This window comes from Oncorhynchus keta, chromosome 8, assembly GCF_023373465.1.
Source record: "Oncorhynchus keta strain PuntledgeMale-10-30-2019 chromosome 8, Oket_V2, whole genome shotgun sequence".
In the NCBI taxonomy this organism is placed as follows: Eukaryota; Metazoa; Chordata; class Actinopteri; order Salmoniformes; family Salmonidae; genus Oncorhynchus; species Oncorhynchus keta.
This window is the reverse complement of record NC_068428.1, coordinates 36,674,149-36,696,969: the sequence shown is the minus strand read 5'-3', so window position 1 is coordinate 36,696,969 and position 22,821 is coordinate 36,674,149.

The following is a 22,821-nucleotide window of genomic DNA, read 5'->3' as shown; positions in this document are numbered from 1 at the left end:
GGCAGAGACAGAGACAGAGAGGCAGAGGACAGAGACAGAGAGTTAGATACATAGACATAGACATAGGGATAGAGACATAGACAGAGACATAGACAGAGAGACAGAGACATAGACAGAGAGACAGAGACAGAGACAGAGAGACAGAGACAGAGACAGAGACATGGAGGCCGAGACAGAGACAGAGACAGAGAGACAGAGGACAGAGACAGAGACATAGACAGAGAGATATAGACATAGACAGAGAGAGAGACAGAGAGATAGAGACATAGACAAGAGGACAGAGAGAGACTGAGAGATAGAGACATAGACAGAGAGATAGAGACATAGACATAGACAAGAGGACAGAGAGAGGCAGAGAGATAGAGACATAGACATAGACAAGAGGACAGAGACAGAGACAGAGAGATAGACAGAGAGATAGAGACAGAGACATAGACAGAGAGAGAGGCAGAGACAGAGGCAGAGAGATAGAGGCAGAGACAGAGACATAGACATAGACAGAGAGATAGAGACATAGACATAGACATAGATATAGACATAGACATAGACATAGACAGAGATAGAGAGGCAGAGACAGAGACAGAGAGGCAGAGACAGAGACAGAGACAGAGACAGAGACAGAGAGATAGAGACATAGACAAGAGGACAGATAGAGACTGAGAGATAGAGACATAGACAGAGAGATAGAGACATAGACATAGACAAGAGGACAGAGAGAGGCAGAGAGATAGAGACATAGACATAGACAAGAGGACAGAGACAGAGACAGAGAGATAGACAGAGAGACAGAGACATAGACAGAGAGACAGAGACAGAGACTGAGAGATAGAGACATAGACAGAGAGATAGAGACATAGACATAGACAAGAGGACAGAGAGAGACAGAGAGATAGAGACATAGACAGAGAGAAATTGACATAGACATAGACAAAAGGACAGAGAGAGGCAGAGAGATAGAGACATAGACATAGACAAGAGGACAGAGACAGAGAGATAGAGACAGAGACATAGACAGAGAGAGAGGCAGAGACAGAGGCAGAGAGATAGAGGCAGAGACAGAGACATAGACATAGACAGAGAGATAGAGACATAGACATAGACATAGACATAGACAGAGATAGAGAGGCAGAGACAGAGACAGAGACAGAGACAGAGACAGAGAGGCAGAGACAGAGACAGAGATAGAGACATAGACAAGAGGACAGAGAGAGACTGAGAGATAGAGACATAGACAGAGAGATAGAGACATAGACATAGACAAGAGGACAGAGAGAGGCAGAGAGATAGAGACATAGACATAGACAAGAGGACAGAGACAGAGACAGAGAGATAGACAGAGAGATAGAGACAGAGACATAGACAGAGAGAGAGGCAGAGACAGAGGCAGAGAGATAGAGGCAGAGACAGAGACATAGACATAGACAGAGAGATAGAGACATAGACATAGACATAGACATAGACATAGACAGAGATAGAGAGGCAGAGACAGAGACAGAGAGGCAGAGACAGAGACAGAGACAGAGAGATAGAGACATAGACAAGAGGACAGATAGAGACTGAGAGATAGAGACATAGACAGAGAGATAGAGACATAGACATAGACAAGAGGACAGAGAGGCAGAGATAGACAGAGAGATAGAGACATAGGCATAGACAGAGAGAGAGACAGAGAGATAGAGACATAGAGACATAGACAGAGAGATAGAGATATAAACATAGACAAAGAGATAGAGACATAGACAAAGAGATAGAGACAGAGACAGAGAGAGAGAGAGAGGCAGAGACAGAAGCAGAGAGATAGAGACAGAGACATAGACATAGACAGAGAGACAGACAGAGACATAGACAGAGAGATAGAGACATAGACAGAGACAGAGACAGAGACAGAGACAGAGATAGAGGCAGAGACAGAGGCAGAGAGATAGAGGCAGAGACAGAGAGATAGAGGCAGAGACATAGACATAGACATAGACAGAGACAGAGACAGACAGAGACAGAGACAGAGATAGAGAGACAGAGACAGAGATAGAGGCAGAGACAGAGGCAGAGAGATAGAGGCAGAGACAGAGAGATAGAGGCAGAGACATAGACATAGATATAGACATAGACAGAGACAGAGACAGAGATAGAGAGGCAGAGACAGAGAGATAGAGACATAGACATAGACATAGACAGAGACAGAGACAGAGGCAGAGAGACGAAGACACAAATTACACTAACCACCGGTCATCCTCATTTTCAAAAGTATTTTAAATCTAAAAAAAAAAAGGAAATAGTGTACTAATAGAGAAAGTGGGACATGGGCCAGTGCATGGGCATTTTAAGCCACTGAAAGACTTATCCCACATAAAATCCTAGCCCTCATTTGTGCAATCATTATAATGGACAAATCATCCCTGGTGTAAATAGGACTAGTGCCCAACCCATGGCTCAGTGTTAAATTAACATGGCCAAGTAATGATTATTCCTGATCATGAAAAACAGCTATGATTGTAAACACAGCACTTTCACTGCAATTATACCACGGTGGGTGATTCACACCATTATATTGCTTACTGAATTTAATTAGATGTTCATCCACCCATACTGCGATACCACATTCCTCCCCTAGATGTCAGTGCAGCCCTCGCTTCGCCCTGTGACTCAGTCTCAGTCTCACCTGTCATGAGTTGAACCTTGAGAGCGCCTGTAGGTAGAGTACAAATACAAATCTAACCAAATCAATAGAATGAATCAAATATAGAGTACAGAGGAAGGAAGCGGACCCAGGCTGCAGCCAGGAGCCACACTCCATTAGACACGTGGCCGTTCTAAATACTAGTAATAAGCAAGAGAGCTCTCCTCTGCCTTTATGAGGTGGCCCAGCCCAGGGCAGTTTAGTTTATTTTTTCTTTGGGTTTCCACTAGCTACTGTACATGCAGCAGCTACTCTTCCTGGGGTCCACATAAAACCTACATGACAAAGTACAGAACAGTTATAGACAAGAACAATATAAGACTTTACATTGAAATAAAATATTTTTAAAAGATAAGGGTTATATATTGGAAAGACACCAAGAGGCAACAAAAATACTATTTACATACTATGCTCTCATATGCAGTTACATTAGATCTTTAGAAGAGAAGAGGAGCTGTGATACAATATGTTTTTTTAATCTTTTTTTTTTTAAGCTAAAATATATTTTTGCCTAAGTAACCTCTGGTGGCAGAGCATTCAATGATGACATGGCTCTGTATTTAACAGAGCAACGCACAACATTTATTTTTGTTTTTGGTAGACTGAAGAAACCCATAGTGGTGTGTCTGATGGGATATGTCTGTTTTAAGTGTCATGCAAGTAGATTATACAAGTGTTTAGGCATTTTCAACACAGAAATGATTCTTAAAAAGATTAGAAGAGAAAAGGAGTCAATTTCTCCTCAACCATCAAAGGCGATCATGCATGTTGTTGACCATATTACCAGACAGTTATCAGTATGGAACAATACCCCAGTTATCAGTATGGGACAATACCCCAGTTATCAATATGGGACAATACTCCAGTTATCAGTATGGGACAATACTCCAGTTATCAGTATGGGACAATACTCCAGTTATCAGTATGGGACAATACTCCAGTTATCAGTATGGGACAATACCCCAGTTATCAGTATGGGACAATACCCCAGTTATCAGTAAGGGACAATACCCCAGTTATCAGTATGGGACAATACCCCAGTTATCAGTAAGGGACAATACCCCAGTTATCAGTATGGGACAATACCCCAGTTATCAGTATGGGACAATACCCCAGTTATCAGTATGGGACAATACCCCAGTTATCAGTATGGGACAATACTCCAGTTATCAGTATGGGACAATACCCCAGTTATCAGTATGGGACAATACCCCAGTTATCAGTATGGGACAATACCCCAGTTATCAGTATGGGACAATACCCCAGTTATCAGTATGGGACAATACCCCAGTTATCAGTATGGGACAATACCCCAGTTATCAGTATGGGACAATACCCCAGTTATCAGTAAGGGACAATACCCCAGTTATCAGTATGGGACAATACCCCACTTATCAGTATGGGACAATACCCCACTTATCAATATGGGACAATACCCCACTTATCAGTATGGGACAATACCCCACTTATCAGTATGGGACAATACCCCACTTATCAGTATGGGACAATACCCCACTTATCAGTATGGGACAATACCCCACTTATCAGTATGGGACAATACCCCACTTATCAGTATGGGACAATACCTCAGTTATCAGTATGGAACAATACCCCAGTTATCAGTAAGGGACAATACCCCAGTTATCAGTATGGGACAATACCCCAGTTATCAGTAAGGGACAATACCCCAGTTATCAGTATGGGACAATACCCCAGTTATCAGTAAGGGACAATACCCCAGTTATCAGTATGGGACAATACCCCAGTTATCAGTAAGGGACAATACCCCAGTTATCAGTATGGGACAATACCCCAGTTATCAGTATGGGACAATACCCCAGTTATCAGTATGGGACAATACCCCAGTTATCAGTATGGGACAATACCCCAGTTATCAGTATGGGACAATACCCCAGTTATCAGTATGGGACAATACCCCAGTTATCAGTAATTGACAATACCCCAGTTATCAGTAAGGGACAATACCCCAGTTATCAGTATGGGACAATACCCCAGTTATCAGTATGGGACAATACCCCAGTTATCAGTAATGGGACAATACCCCAGTTATCAGTATGGGACAATACCCCAGTTATCAGTATGGGACAATACCCCAGTTATCAGTATGGGACAATAACCCAGTTATCAGTATGGGACAATACCCCAGTTATCAGTATGGGACAATACCCCAGTTATCAGTATGGGACAATAACCCCAGTTATCAGTATGGGACAATACCCCAGTTATCAGTATGGGACAATACCCCAGTTATAAATAAGGGACAATACCCCAGTTATCAGTATGGGACAATACCCCAGTTATCAGTATGGGACAATACCCCAGTTATCAGTAAGGGACAATACCCCAGTTATCAGTATGGGACAATACCCCAGTTATCAGTATGGGACAATACCCCAGTTATCAGTATGGGACAATACCCCAGTTATCAGTATGGGACAATACCCCAGTTATCAGTATGGGACAATACCCCAGTTATCAGTATGGGACAATACCCCAGTTATCAGTATGGGACAATACCCCAGTTATCAGTATGGGACAATACCCCAGTTATCAGTATGGGACAATACCCCAGTTATCAGTATGGGACAATACCCCAGTTATCAGTATGGGACAATACCCCAGTTATCAGTATGGGACAATACCCCAGTTATCAGTATGGGACAATACCCCAGTTATCAGTATGGGACAATACCCCAGTTATCAGTATGGGACAATACCCCAGTTATCAGTATGGGACAATACCCCAGTTATCAGTATGGGACAATACCCCAGTTATCAGTATGGGACAATACCCCAGTTATCAGTATGGGACAGTACCCCAGTTATCAGTATGGGACAATACCCCAGTTACCAGTATGGGACAATACCCCAGTTATCAATATGGGACAATACCCCAGTTATCAGTATGGGACAATACCCCAGTTATCAGTATGGGACAATACCCCAGTTATCAGTATGGGACAATACCCCAGTTATCAGTATGGGACAGTACCCCAGTTATCAGTATGGGACAATACCCCAGTTACCAGTATGGGACAATACCCCAGTTATCAATATGGGACAATACCCCAGTTATCAATATGGGACAATACCCCAGTTATCAGTATGGGACAATACCCCAGTTATCAGTATGGGACAATACCCCAGTTATCAGTATGGGACAATACCCCAGTTATCAATATGGGACAATACCCCAGTTATCAGTATGGGACAATACCCCAGTTATCAGTATGGGACAATACCCCAGTTATCAGTATGGGACAATACCCCAGTTATCAGTATGGGACAATACCCCAGTTATCAGTATGGGACAATACCCCAGTTATCAATATGGGACAGTACCCCAGTTATCAATATGGGACAATACCCCAGTTATCAGTATGGGACAATACCCCAGTTATCAGTATGGGACAGTACCCCAGTTATCAGTATGGGACAGTACCCCAGTTACCAGTATGGGACAATACCCCAGTTATCAGTATGGGACAATACCCCAGTTACCAGTATGGGACAATACCCCAGTTATCAATATGGGACAATACCCCAGTTATCAGTATGGGACAATACCCCAGTTATCAATATGGGACAATACCAGAGCCTGAACAACTAGTACAGTTGATGTTTGTGTCAACAACATAGAACATCTTTTTATAACAGACATACAGTACCTCTCCCCATCATCAAAACAACTTTGTCGCTATGACTTGATAGCTGACCATGTAATGTTAATCCTAGGAGTTTAGCTTCCTCAACTTGTTCAATAGTCACACCCTTTATATAAAACTCCAGTTGAGGTTTAGGTCTTAGAGAATGTTTAGAACAAATCATATGTAATTTGTCACATGCGCCGAATACAACACGTGTAGACTTTACGGTGAAAAGGTTTCTTACGAGCCCTTAACTAGCAATGCAGTTCAAAAGTATCAAATGTACAAATAGATAAAAAGAAAATACTAACACAATAAAAAAAATACAATAAAATACACAATAACAATGAATATTTCAACCATATACACAATGCTTCTGGTTTTAGATGTTTTTAAGACCACTTTACAGTTAATTACCCATTCTGACACTGACTGTAAACCCCTTGCTAAGATTATCCGTGAGCTCACTGGCTGTAGGTGCTGATGTGTAGTGTGCAATCAAATCAAATAAACTTTTATTTATCACATACACGTGGTTAGCAGATGTTAATGCGAGTGTAGCGAAATGCTTGTGCTTCTAGTTCCGACAATGCAGTAATAACCAACAAGTAATCGAGCTAACCATCAGCATACATTATCACTTTAGCTTCTTGTAAGACAAGTGGCAAATCATTTGCAGTAATGGAGAAGACTAACGGCCCAAGGCAACTGCACTGAGGGACACCACACTGTACATATCTGATGTATGCACTGAACTCTAACAACACAGCTCCAACTATCATCTGATGTTAGAGAAGTGTTCATTGAAGAACACTCTCTGGGTTCTTCAGGAGTAAGTAACTCTCCAACCATGTGATGGAAAGCCATAACAAGTGAGTTCTTTCAATGGCAATTTGTGATCAGTAACATCAAAGGCTGCACGGAAATCTAACAACACAGCTCCAACTATCATCTTGTTATCCATTTATTTTAGCCAATCATCTGTCAATCTGAATCAGTGCAGGCTAGTGGAGTGCCCTTCCCTATATGCATGCTGAAAGTCAACAGTTAACGTGCTCTTTTAAAAATGCCATTGTCTTTGTTGAATCACAGTTCTTAGAGCATTGGCCCAGTAACCGAAAGGTTGCTGGATCAAATCCCTGATCTGACAAGGTAAAAATCTGTCGTTCTGCCCCCTGAGCAAGGCAGTTAACCCACTGTTCCCCAGCGCCGAAGACGTGGATGTCGATTAAGGCAGCCCCCCGCACCTCAATGATTCAGAGGGGTTGGGTTAATGGCGGAAGACACAGTTCAGTTGAAGGCCTTCAGTTGTACAACTGACTAGGTATCCCCCTTTCCCTTTCCTTTCTCTCCATCGGTTCACTAAGAACATCAATCTGATTTGTCGGCTGTTGGAGCCAGTAAAGCATGATTTACTATTTTTAGGAAGTACAATTACTTTAACTTCCTTCCATGCCTGTGAACACATACACTCCTTTAGGCTTTGGTTAAAGACATGGAAAATATGGGTGGTAAACACAGTCTGCTACCGTTCTCTATAGTTTCCCATTCAGGTTGTCTATACCTGGTGGTAATACAGTCTGCTACCGTTCTCTATTGTTTCCCATCCAGGTTGTCTATACCTGGTGGTCTATACCTGGTGGTAAGTCTGCTACCGTTCTCTATTGTTTCCCATCCAGGTTGTCTATACCTGGTGGTAATACAGTCTGCTACCGTTCTCTATAGTTTCCCATTCAGGTTGTCTATACCTGGTGGTAATACAGTCTGCTACCGTTCTCTATAGTTTCCCATTCAGGTTGTCTATACCTGGTGGTAATACAGTCTGCTACCGTTCTCTATAGTTTCCCATTCAGGTTGTCTATACCTGGTGGTAATACAGTCTGCTACCGTTCTCTATAGTTTCCCATTCAGGTTGTCTGTACCTGGTGGTAATACAGTCTGCTACCGTTCTCTATAGTTTCCCATTCAGGTTGTCTATACCTGGTGGTAATACAGTCTGCTACCGTTCTCTATAGTTTCCCATCCAGGTTGTCTATACCTGGTGGTAATACAGTCTGCTACCGTTCTCTATAGTTTCCCATTCAGGTTGTCTATACCTGGTGGTAATACAGTCTGCTACCGTTCTCTATAGTTTCCCATTCAGGTTGTCTATACCTGGTGGTAATACAGTCTGCTACCGTTCTCTATAGTTTCCCATTCAGGTTGTCTATACCTGGTGGTAATACAGTCTGCTACCGTTCTCTATAGTTTCCCATTCCAGGTTGTCTATACCTGGTGGTAATACAGTCTGCTACCGTTCTCTATAGTTTCCCATTCAGGTTGTCTGTACCTGGTGGTAATACAGTCTGCTACCGTTCTCTATAGTTTCCCATTCAGGTTGTCTATACCTGGTGGTAATACAGTCTGCTACCGTTCTCTATAGTTTCCCCATCTATACCAGGTTCTCTTGTCTATACCTGGTGGTAATACAGTCTGCTACCGTTTCTCTATAGTTTCCCATTCAGGTTGTCTATACCTGGTGTAATACAGTCTGGTAAGTTTCCCATTCAGGTTGTCTGTACCTAGTCCGTTCTCTATAGTTTCCCATTCAGGTTGTCTATACCTGGTGGTAATACAGTCTGCTACCGTTCTCTATAGTTTCCCATTCAGGTTGTCTATACCTGGTGGTAATACAGTCTGCTACCGTTCTCTATAGTTTCCCATTCAGGTTGTCTATACCTGGTGGTAATACAGTCTGCTACCGTTCTCTATAGTTTCCCATTACCTGGTGGGTTGTCTATACCTGGTGGTAATACAGTCTGCTACCGTTCTCTATAGTTTCCCATTCAGGTTGTCTATACCTGGTGGTAATACAGTCTGCTACCGTTCTCTATAGTTTCCCATTCAGGTTGTCTGTACCTGGTGGTAATACAGTCTGCTACCGTTCTCTATAGTTTCCCATACCGTTCTCTATAGTTTCCCATTCAGGTTGTCTATACCTGGTGGTAATACAGTCTGCTACCGTTCTCTATAGTTTCCCATTCAGGTTGTCTGTACCTGGTGGTAATACAGTCTGCTACCGTTCTCTATAGTTTCCCAATCAGGTTGTCTATACCTGGTGGTAATACAGTCTGCTACCGTTCTCTATAGTTTCCCATCCAGGTTGTCTATACCTGGTGGTAATACAGTCTGCTACCGTTCTCTATAGTTTCCCATTCAGGTTGTCTGTACCTGGTGGTAATACAGTCTGCTACCGTTCAGGTTGTCTATACCTGGTTTCCCATTCAGTTTTGTGTCTATACCTGGTGGTAATACAGTCTGCTACCGTTCTCTATAGTTTCCCATCCAGGTTGTCTATACCTGGTGGTAATACAGTCTGCTACCGTTCTCTATAGTTTCCCATTCAGGTTGTCTATACCTGGTGGTAATACAGTCTGCTACCGTTCTCTATAGTTTCCCATTCAGGTTGTCTATACCTGGTGGTAATACAGTCTGCTACCGTTCTCTATAGTTTCCCATCCAGGTTGTCTATACCTGGTGGTAATACAGTCTGCTACCGTTCTCTATAGTTTCCCATTCAGGTTGTCTATACCTGGTGGTAATACAGTCTGCTACCGTTCTCTATAGTTTCCCATTCAGGTTGTCTATACCTGGTGGTAATACAGTCTGCTACCGTTCTCTATAGTTTCCCATTCAGGTTGTCTATACCTGGTGGTAATACAGTCTGCTACCGTTCTCTATAGTTTCCCATTCAGGTTGTCTATACCTGGTGGTAATACAGTCTGCTACCGTTCTCTATAGTTTCCCCAGGTTGTCAGGTTGTCTGCTACCTATAGTTTCCCATTCAGGTTGTCTATACCTGGTAATACAGTCTGCTACCGTTCTCTATAGTTTCCCATTCAGGTTGTCTATACCTGGTGGTAATAGTTTACCGTTCCCATTCAGGTTGTCTATACCTGGTGGTAATACAGTCTGCTACCGTTCTCTATAGTTTCCCATTCAGGTTGTCTATACCTGGTGGTAATACAGTCTGTCTAGTTTACCTGGTGGTAATACAGTCTGCTACCGTTCTCTATAGTTTCCCATTCAGGTTGTCTATACCTGGTGGTAATACAGTCTGCTACCGTTCTCTATAGTTTCCCATTCAGGTTGTCTATACCTGGTGGTAATACAGTCTGCTACCGTTCTCTATAGTTTCCCATTCAGGTTGTCTATACCTGGTGGTAATACAGTCTGCTACCGTTCTCTATAGTTTCCCATTCAGGTTGTCTATACCTGGTGGTAATACAGTCTGCTACCGTTCTCTATAGTTTCCCATTCAGGTTGTCTATACCTGGTGGTAATACAGTCTGCTACCGTTCTCTATAGTTTCCCATTCAGGTTGTCTGTTCTCTATACCTGGTGGTAATACAGTCTGCTACCGTTCTCTATAGTTTCCCATTCAGGTTGTCTGTACCTGGTGGTAATACAGTCTGCTACCGTTCTCTATAGTTTCCCATTCAGGTTGTCTATACCTGGTGGTAATACAGTCTGCTACTGTTACCGTTCTCTATAGTTTACCTGGTGGTAATACAGTCTGCTAGTTTCCCATTCAGGTTGTCTATACCTGGTGGTACAGTCTGCTACCGTTCTCTAAGGTTGTCTAGTACAGTCTGCTACCGTTCTCTATAGTTTCCCATTCAGGTTGTCTATACCTGGTGGTAATACAGTCTGCTACCGTTCTCTATAGTTTCCCATTCAGGTTGTCTATACCTGGTGGTAATACAGTCTGCTACCGTTCTCTATAGTTTCCCATTCAGGTTGTCTATACCTGGTGGTAATACAGTCTGCTACCGTTCTCTATAGTTTCCCATTCAGGTTGTCTATACCTGGTGGTAATACAGTCTGCTACTCTATAGTTCAGGTTGTCTATAGTTTCCCATTCAGGTTGTCTATACCTGGTGGTAATACAGTCTGCTACCATTCTCTATAGTTTCCCATTCAGGTTGTCTATACCTGGTGGTAATACAGTCTGCTACCGTTCTCTATAGTTTCCCATTCAGGTTGTCTATACCTGGTGGTAATACAGTCTGCTACCGTTCTCTATAGTTTCCCATTCAGGTTGTCTATACCTGGTGGTAATACAGTCTGCTACCGTTCTCTATAGTTTCTCATCCAGGTTGTCTATACCTGGTGGTAATACAGTCTGCTACCGTTCTCTATAGTTTCCCATTCAGGTTGTCTATACCTGGTGGTAATACAGTCTGCTACCGTTCTCTATAGTTTCCCATTCAGGTTGTCTGTACCTGGTGGTAATACAGTCTGCTACCGTTCTCTATAGTTTCCCATTCAGGTTGTCTATACCTGGTGGTAATACAGTCTGCTACCGTTCTCTATAGTTTCCCATCCAGGTTGTCTATATACCAGTCTGCTACCGTTCTCTATAGTTTCCCATTCAGGTTGTCTATAGTCTGCTACCGTTCTCTATAGTTTCCCATTCAGGTTGTCTATACCTGGTGGTAATACAGTCTGCTGGTAGTTTCCCATCTCAGGTTGTATACCTGGTGGTAATACAGTCTGCTACCGTTCTCTATAGTTTCCCATCCAGGTTGTCTATACCTGGTGGTAATACAGTCTGCTACCGTTCTCTATAGTTTCCCATTCAGGTTGTCTGGTACCTGGTTTCCCATTGGTAATACAGTCTGCTACCGTTCTCTATAGTTTCCCATTCAGGTTGTCTATACCTGGTGGTAATGGTTCTCTATAGTTTATTCAGGTTGTCTATACCTGGTGGTAATAGTCTGCTACCGTTCTCAGTCAGGTTGTCTATACCTGGTGGTAATACAGTCTGCTACCGTTCTCTATAGTTTCCCATCCAGGTTGTCTATACCTGGTGGTAAGTTTCCCACAGTCTGCTACCGTTCTCTATAGTTTCCCATCAGGTTGTCTATACCTGGTGGTAATACAGTCTGCTACCGTTCTCTATAGTTTCCCATTCAGGTTGTCTATACCTGGTGGTAATACAGTCTGCTACCGTTCTCTATAGTTTCCCATTCAGGTTGTCTATACCTGGTGGTAATACAGTCTGCTACCGTTCTCTATAGTTTCCCATTCAGGTTGTCTATACCTGGTGGTAATACAGTCTGCTACCGTTCTCTATAGTTTCCCATCCAGGTTGTCTATACCTGGTGGTAATACAGTCTGCTACCGTTCTCTATAGTTTCCCATCAGGTTGTCTATACCTGGTGGTAATACAGTCTGCTACCGTTCTCTATAGTTTCCCATTCAGGTTGTCTATACCTGGTGGTAATACAGTTGTCTATACCTGGTGGTAATACAGTCTGCTACCGTTCTGGTCTCTGCCTACCGTTCTCTATAGTTTCCCATTCAGGTTGTCTATACCTGGTGGTAATACAGTCTGCTACCGTTCTCTATAGTTTCCCATTCAGGTTTCCCATCCAGGTTGTCTATACCTCTATACCGTTCTCTATACAGGTTGTCTATACCTGGTGGTAATACAGTCTGCTACCGTTCTCTATAGTTTCCCATTCAGGTTGTCTATACCTGGTGGTAATACAGTCTGCTACCGTTCTCTATAGTTTCCCATTCAGGTTGTCTATACCTGGTGGTAATACAGTCTGCTACCGTTCTCTATAGTTTCCCATCCAGGTTGTCTATACCTGGTGGTAATACAGTCTGCTACCGTTCTCTATAGTTTCCCATTCAGGTTGTCTATACCTGGTGGTAATACAGTCTGCTACCGTTCTCTATAGTTTCCCATTCAGGTTGTCTATACCTGGTGGTAATACAGTCTGCTACCGTTCTCTATAGTTTCCCATTCAGGTTGTCTATACCTGGTGGTAATACAGTCTGCTACCGTTCTCTATAGTTTCCCATTCAGGTTGTCTATACCTGGTGGTAATACAGTCTGCTACCGTTCCTGGTGTCTATACCTGGTGGTAATACAGTCTGCTACCGTTCTCTATAGTTTCCCATTCAGGTTGTCTATACCTGGTGGTAATACAGTCTGCTACCGTTCTCTATAGTTTCCCATTCAGGTTGTCTATACCTGGTGGTAATACAGTCTGCTACCGTTCTCTATAGTTTCCCATTCAGGTTGTCTATACCTGGTGGTAATACAGTCTGCTACCATTCTCTATAGTTTCCCATTCAGGTTGTCTATACCTGGTGGTAATACAGTCTGCTACCGTTCTCTATAGTTTCCCATTCAGGTTGTCTGTACCTGGTGGTAATACAGTCTGCTACTGTTCTCTATAGTTTCCCATTCAGGTTGTCTATACCTGGTGGTAATACAGTCTGCTACCGTTCTCTATAGTTTCCCATTCAGGTTGTCTATACCTGGTGGTAATACAGTCTGCTACCGTTCTCTATAGTTTCCCATTCAGGTTGTCTATACCTGGTGGTAATACAGTCTGCTACCGTTCTCTATAGTTTCCCATTCAGGTTGTCTATACCGTTCCTGGTGGTAATACAGTCTGCTACCGTTCTCTATAGTTTCCCATTCAGGTTGTCTATACCTGGTGGTAATACAGTCTGCTACCGTTCTCTATAGTTTCCCATTCAGGTTGTCTATACCTGGTGGTAATACAGTCTGCTACCGTTCTCTATAGTTTCCCATTCAGGTTGTCTATACCTGGTGGTAATACAGTCTGCTACCGTTCTCTATAGTTTCCCATTCAGGTTGTCTATACCTGGTGGTAATACAGTCTGCTACCGTTCTCTATAGTTTCCCATTCAGGTTGTCTATACCTGGTGGTAATACAGTCTGCTACCGTTCTCTATAGTTTCCCATTCAGGTTGTCTGTACCTGGTGGTAATACAGTCTGCTACCGTTCTCTATAGTTTCCCATTCAGGTTGTCTATACCTGGTGGTAATACAGTCTGCTACCGTTCTCTATAGTTTCCCATTCAGGTTGTCTATACCTGGTGGTAATACAGTCTGCTACCGTTCTCTATAGTTTCCCATTCAGGTTGTCTATACCTGGTGGTAATACAGTCTGCTACCGTTCTCTATAGTTTCCCATTCAGGTTGTCTATACCTGGTGGTAATACAGTCTGCTACCGTTCTCTATAGTTTCCCATTCAGGTTGTCTATACCTGGTGGTAATACAGTCTGCTACCGTTCTCTATAGTTTCCCATTCAGGTTGTCTATACCTGGTGGTAATACAGTCTGCTACCGTTCTCTATAGTTTCCCATTCAGGTTGTCTATACCTGGTGGTAATACAGTCTGCTACCGTTCTCTATAGTTTCCCATTCAGGTTGTCTACCGTTCTCTATAGTTTCCCATTCAGGTTGTCTATACCTGGTGGTAATACAGTCTGCTACCGTTCTCTATAGTTTCCCATTCAGGTTGTCTATACCTGGTGGTAATACAGTCTGCTACCGTTCTCTATAGTTTCCCATTCAGGTTGTCTATACCTGGTGGTAATACAGTCTGCTACCGTTCTCTATAGTTTCCCATTCAGGTTGTCTATACCTGGTGGTAATACAGTCTGCTACCGTTCTCTATAGTTTCCCATTCAGGTTGTCTATACCTGGTGGTAATACCGTTCTCAGTCTGCTACAGTCTGCTACCGTTCTCTATAGTTTCCCATTCAGGTTGTCTATACCTGGTGGTAATACAGTCTGCTACCGTTCTCTATAGTTTCCCATTCAGGTTGTCTATACCTGGTGGTAATACAGTCTGCTACCGTTCTCTATAGTTTCCCATTCAGGTTGTCTATACCTGGTGGTAATACAGTCAGGTTGTCTACCCAGTCTGCTCTATAGTTTCCCATTCAGGTTGTCTATACCTGGTGGTAATACAGTCTGCTACCGTTCTCTATAGTTTCCCATTCAGGTTGTCTATACCTGGTGGTAATACAGTCTGTCTACCTGGTGGTTCTCTATAGTTTCCCATCCAGGTTGTCTATACCTGGTGGTAATACAGTTTCTGTCTATACCTACCGTTCTCTATAGTTTCCCATTCAGGTTGTCTATACCTGGTGGTAATACAGTCTGCTACCGTTCTCTATAGTTTCCCATTCAGGTTGTCTATACCTGGTGGTAATACAGTCTGCTACCGTTCTCTATAGTTTCCCATTCAGGTTGTCTACCTGGTGGTTCTCTGCTACCGTTCTCTATAGTTTCCCATTCAGGTTGTCTATACCTGGTGGTAATACAGTCTGCTACCGTTCTCTATAGTTTCCCATTCAGGTTGTCTATACCTGGTGGTAATACAGTCTGCTACCGTTCTCTATAGTTTCCCATTCAGGTTGTCTATACCTGGTGGTAATACAGTCTGCTACCGTTCTCTAGTTTCCCATTCAGGTTGTCTTACCTGGTGGTAATACAGTCTGCAGGTTCTCTATACCTGGTGGTAATACAGTCTGCTACCGTTCTCTATAGTTTCCCATTCAGGTTGTCTATACCTGGTGGTAATACAGTCTGCTACCGTTCTCTATAGTTTCCCATTCAGGTTGTCTATACCTGGTGGTAATACCGTTCTCTATAGTTTCCCATTCTGTCTACCTGGTGGTAATACAGTCTGCTACCGTTCTCTATAGTTTCCCATCCAGGTTGTCTATACCTGGTGGTAATACAGTCTGCTACCGTTCTCTATAGTTTCCCATTCAGGTTGTCTGTACCTGGTGGTAATACAGTCTGCTACCGTTCTCTATAGTTTCCCATTCAGGTTGTCTATACCTGGTGGTAATACAGTCTGCTACCTATAGTTCTCTATAGTTTCCCATTCAGGTTGTCTATACCTGGTGGTAATACAGTCTGCTACCGTTCTCTATAGTTTCCCATCCAGGTTGTCTATACCTGGTGGTAATACAGTCTGCTACCGTTCTCTATAGTTTCATTCCATCCAGGTTGTCTATACCTGGTGGTAATACAGTCTGCTACCGTTCTCTATTGTTTCCCATCCAGATTGTCTATACCTGGTGGTAATACAGTCTGCTACCGTTCTCTATAGTTTCCCATTCAGGTTGTCTATACCTGGTGGTAATACAGTCTGCTACCGTTCTCTATAGTTTCCCATCCAGATTGTCTATACCTGGTGGTAATAAAGTCTGCTACTGTTCTCTATAGTTTCCCATTCAGGTTGTCTATACCTGGTGGTAATACAGTCTGCTACCATTCTCTATAATTTCCTTGAAGCAAGCATATCTTAGAAAGAGGGGGGAGAGAGAGAGAGAAAGCTGGATGCAGGGATGGAGGGTGGGAGTGAGGGAGATAGAGAGAGAGAGTGTGAGCTTAAGAGAGATTGTTTGAAAGTGTTAGAGAGAGAGAGAGAGATAGACAGCACACGGCACAATGACACCATGATACAGCACTTTCCTATTGTTGACAATCTAGTGCCTTCGGAAAGTATTCAGACCCCTTGACTTTTTACACATTTTGTTAGGTTACAGCCTTATTCTAAAATTGATGAAATTACCCCCCCATCATGAATCTACACACAACATCCCATAATGACAAAGCAAAAACCGTTTAGCTAATTTATTAGAAATACAAAACTGAAATATGACATTTACATAAGTTGTCAGACCCTTTACTCAGTACTTTGCTGAAGGATCTTTGGCAGCGATTACAGCCTTGTGTCTTCTTGGGTATGTTGCTACAAGCTTGGCACACCTGAATTTTGGGAGTTTCTCCCATTCTTCTCAAGCTCTGTCAGGTTGGATGTGAAGCATTGCTGTACAGCTATTTCAGGTCTCTCCAGAGATGTTCGATCGGGTTCAAGTCCGGCCTCTGGCTGGGCCACTCAAGGACATTCAGAGAATTGACCAGAAGCCACTCCTGAGTTGTCTGGCTGTATGCTTAGGGTCTTTGTCCTGTTGGAAGATGAACCATCGCCCAAGTCTGAGGTCCTGAGAGTTCTGGAGCAGGTTTTCATCAAGAATCTCTCTGTACTTTGCTCCGTTCATCTTTGCTTTGATCCTGACTAGTTTTCTATTCCCTACTGCTGAAAAACATTCCTAAAGCATGATTCTGCCATTACCATTCTTCACCGTAGGGATGGTGCCACGTTTCCTCCAGATGTGACGCTTGCCATTCAGACCAAAGAGTTTAATCTTGGTTTCATCATGGTCTGAGAGTCTTTAGATGCCCAAACTCCAAGCGGACTGTCATGTGCGTTTTACTAAGGAGTGGCTTCTGTCTGGCCACTCCACCATAAAAGCCATAAAAGCCTGATTGGTGGAATGCTGCAGAGATAGAGATCTGTCAGAGTGATCATCAGGTTCTTGGTCACCTCCCTGATCAAGGCCCTTCTCCCCTGATTGCTCACTTTGGCCGGGCTGCCACTTCAAGGAAGAGTCTTGGTGGTTCCAAACTTCTCCCATTTAAGAATGATGGAGGCCACTGTGTTCTTGGGGACCTTCAATGTTGCAAAACAATGTTTATATCTTTCCCCAGATCGGTGACTCGACACAGTCCTGTCTCTGCGCTCTAAGGACAATTCCTTCGACCTCATAGCTTGGTTTTTGCTCTGACATTTACAGTCAACTGTGGGACATTATATAGACACGTATGTGCCTTTCCAAATCATGTCCAATCAATTGAATTTACCACAGGTGGACTCCATACACATTGTAGAAACACCTCAGGGATTATCAATTGAAACAGGATGCACCTGAGCTCAATTTTGAGCATCATAGCAAAGGGTCTGAATATTCATGTACATAAGGTATTTCTGTAAAATAAAAATACATGAATTAGCAAACATTTCTAAAATCTTGTTTTCACTTTCACATTTTGGGGTATTCTGTGGAGATTGCTGAGGATTTTTTTTCGTGTAATCCATTTTCGAATAAGGCTGTAACGTAACAAAATGTGGAAAAAGTCAAGGGATCTGAATACTTTACAAATGCACTGTGTATTCACATTCCAACATCTTTGATCCAGAGTATTTTAAAATAAGTGTATTCTAGTGGTAACACACCACAATACTTCTTTAAAATGTTATTTGGAATGAAAGTGATGAGTGTTTGAGTGTACAGTCGTGGCCAAATGTTTTGAGAATGACACATATACATTTTCACAAGTTCTGCTGCCTATGATGGCAATTTGCATATACTTCAGAATGTTATGAAGACTGATCAGATTAATTGCAATTAACCTTTTGAAGCTAGGGGCCCTATTTTTATGTTTGGAAAAATAACGTTCCCAAAGTAAACAGCCTATTTCTCAGGACCAGATGCTAGAATATGCATATAATTTACAGATTAGGATAGAAAACACTAAAGTTTACAAAATTGTCAAAATATTGTCTGTGAGTATAACAGAACTGATATTGCAGGCGAAACCCTGGGGAAAATCAAACCAGGAAGTGGCTTCTATTGTAACGTCGTTCTTCGTTTGTCGAAAGAGAGTCGGACCGAAATGCAGCGTGGTGGTTACTCATGACTTTAATGGAAAAAGTGACACATGAAATAACTATACAAAATACAAAACAACAAACGGAACGTGAAACCTAATTACAGCCTATCTGGTGAAACTACACAGAGACAGGAACAATCACCCACGAAATACACAGTGAAACCCAGGCTACCTAAATACGGTTCCCCATCAGAGACAACAAGAATCACCTGACTCTGATTGAGAACCGCCTCAGGCAGCCAAGCCTATACTAGACACACCCCTAATCAACCACAATCCCAATGCCTACAAAAACCCCAATAAGACAATACAATAACCCCATGTCACACCCTGGCCTGAACAAATAATTAAAGAAAACACAAAATACTAAGACCAAGGCGTGACATCTATTTTGAAAACTCCATGTTCCATAGCCTGCCTTTCCTCCATTTAAAGGGATATCAACCAGATTCCTTTTCCTATCGCTTCCTCAAGGTGTCAACAGTCTTTAGACATAGTTTCAGGCTTTTATTTGGAAAAATCAGCGAGAAAGACAACATCGCGTCATTGTATGGCCGGGTGCCAGCAGCGTTTTGCTTGGCGCAACAGAGTTTGGGCAGCCATTGCCTTTCCCTCTCCTACTGAGAAAGACAGTTGCGGTTGATATATTATAGATTATAGATTTTAAAAACAACCTGATGATTGATTATAAAAAAACGTTTGACATGTTTCTGTGGATATTACGGATAGTATTTGGAATTTGTCTGCGCTGTCGTGACCGCTCTTTCCTGTGGATTTCTGAACATAACGCCTCAAACAAACAGAGGTATTTTGGATATAAAAATAATCTTTATGGAACAAAAGGAACATTTATCGTGTAACTGGGAGTCTCGTGAGTGAAAACATCCGAAGATCATCAAAGGTAAACGATTAATTTGATTGCGTTTCTGATTTTCGTGACCAAGCTACTTGATGCTAGGTGTACATAATGCTTTGCCAAGCGATCGATAAACTTACACAAACGCTTGGATTGCTTTTGCTGTAAAGCATATTTTCAAAATCTGACACGACAGGTGGATTAACAAAAGGCTAAACTGTGTTTTGCTATATTGCACTTGTGATTTCATTAATATAAATATTTTTAGTAATATTATTTGAATGCGGCGCTATGCAATTCAGCGGTTGTTGATGACAGTTATCTCGCTAAAGGGATGGGTAGCATCAAGAAGTTAATTGCAAAGTCCCTCTTTCCCATGCAAATGAACTGAATCCCCAAAACACATTTCCACTGCATTTCAGCCCTGCCACAAAAGGACCAGCTGACATAATGTCTGTGATTCTCGCGTTAAAACAGGTGTGAGTGTTGACGAGGACAAGACTGGAGGTCACTCTGTCAGGCTGATTGAGTTCGAATAACAGACTGGAAGCTTCAAAAGGAAGGTGGTGCTTGGAATCATTGTTCTTCCTCTGTCAGCCATGGTTACCTGCAAGGAAACACGTGCCGCCATCATTGCTTTGCACAAAAAGGGCTCCACAGGCAAGGATATTGCTGCCAGTAAGATTGCACCTAAATTAACCATTTATCAGATCATCAAGAACTTCAAGGAGAGCAGTTCAATTGTTGTGAAGAAGGCTTCAGGGCGCCCAAGAAAGTCCAGCAAGCGCCTGGACCGTCTCCTAAAGTTGATTCAGCTGTGGGATCGGGGCACCATCAGTACAGAGCTTGATCAGGAATGGCAGCAGGCAGGTGTGAGTGCATCTGAAAGCACAGTAAGGCAAATACTTTTGGAGGATGGACTGCTGTCAAGAAGTGCAGCAAAGTAGTCACTTCTCTCCAGGAAAATCATCAGGGACAGACTGATATTCTGCAAAAGGTACAGGGATTGGACTGCTGAGGACTGGGGTAAAGTCATTTTCTCTGATGAATCCCCATTCCGATTGTTTGGGGCATCCGGAAAAAAGCTTGTCCGGAGAAGACAAGGTGAGCGCTACCATCAGTCCTGTGTCATGCCAACAGTAAAGGATCCTGAGACCATTCATGTGTGGGGTTGCTTCTCAGCCAAGGGAATGGGCTCACTCACAATTTTGTCTAAGAACACAGCCATGAATAAAGAATGGTACCAACACATCCTCTGAGAGCAACTTCTCCCAACCATCCAAGAACAGTTTGGTGACGAACAATGCCTTTTCCAGCATGATGGAGTACCTTGCCATAAGGAAAAGGTGATATCTATGTGGCTTGGGGAACAAAACATCAATATTTTGGATCCATGGTCAGGAAACTCCCCAGACCTTAATCCCATTGAGAACTTGTGGTCAATCCTCAAGAGGCGGGTGGACAAACAAAAACCCACACATTCTGACAAACTCCAAGCATTGATTATGCAAGAATGAGCTGCCATCAGTCAGGATGTGGCCCAGAAGTTAATTGACAGCATGCAGGGCGGATTGTAAAGGTCTTGAAAAAGAAGGGTCAACACTGCAAATATTGACTCTTTGCATCAACTTCATGTAATTGTCAACAAAAGCCTTTAACACTTATGAAATGCTTGTAATTATACTTCAGTATTCCATAGTAACATCTGACAAAAATATCTAAAGACACTAAAACTGCAAACTTTTTGGAAATTCATATTTGTGTCATTCTCAAAACTTTTGGCCACGACTGTATAGCGAACTATTGAGTGGATAGCGAACTATTGAGTATATAGCCAACTATTGAGTGTATAGCCAACTATTGAGTGTATAGCCAACTATTGAGTGTATAGCCAACTATTGAGTGTATAGCGAACTATTGAGTGTTTAGCCAACTATTGAGTGTATAGCCAACTATTGAGTGTATAGGCAACTATTGAGTGTATAGCCAACTATTGAGTGTATAGCCAACTATTGAGTGTATAGCAACTATTGAGTGTATAGCGAACTATTGAGTGTATAGCCAACTATTGAGTGTATTGCCAACTATTGAGTGTATTGCCAACTATTGAGTGTATTGCCAACTATTGAGTGTATAGTCAACTATTGAGTGTTATAGCCAACTATTGAGTGTATAGCCAACTATTGAGTGTATAGTCAACTATTGAGTGTATAGCCAACTATTGAGTGTATAGCCAACTATTGAGTGTATAGCCAACTATTGAGTGTATAGCCAACTATTGAGTGTATAGCCAACTATTGAGTGTATAGCCAACTATTGAGTGTTATAGCCAACTATTGAGTGTTATAGCCAACTATTGAGTGTACAGCCAACAATTGAGTGTACAGCCAACAATTGAGTGTATGGCCAACTATTGAGTGTATAGCCAACTATTGAGTGTATAGCCAACTATTGAGTGTATGGCCAACTATTGAGTGTATGGCCAACTATTGAGTGTTATAGCCAACTATTGAGTGTATAGCCAACTATTGAGTGTATAGCCAACTATTGAGTGTATGGCCAACTATTGAGTGTATGGCCAACTATTGAGTGTTATAGCCAACTATTGAGTGTATAGCCAACTATTGAGTGTATAGCCAACTATTGAGTGTTATAGCCAACTATTGAGTGTATAGCCAACTATTGAGTGTATAGCCAACTATTGAGTGTATAGCCAACTATTGAGTGTATAGCCAACTATTGAGTGTATGGCCAACTATTAAGTGTTATAGCCAACTATTAAGTGTTATAGCCAACTATTGAGTGTATAGCCAACTATTAAGTGTTATAGCCAACTATTGAGTGTATAGCCAACTATTGAGTGTATAGCCAACTATTGAGTGTATAGCCAACTATTGAGTGTATAGCCAACTATTGCTCCTTGTTGATGTTATGTATCTCTTCTATCCACTGTCTGTGGCACTAGTTTGATCCGAATAGGGTAAAATTGCATTTGAAATTACAGCGGCATTCATTTTCCTGTATTGTAACACAGAAGGAGGAAAAAGAGTGAGACTAGATTTCAAATAGGAAGGATAAGAGAGAGTTAGGGAGAGAGAGAGAGACAGAAAGAGACATCAGAGAGAGGCATGGAGGAAGTGAAGTAGAGGGGGAGGAAGGAGAAGGAGAGGGAGAGGCAGGGAGGAAGAGAAGGAGAGTGAGAAGCAGGGAGGAAGGAGAGTGGAGAGGCAGGGAGGAAGAGAAGGAGAGTGAGAAGCAGGGAGGAAGGAGAGT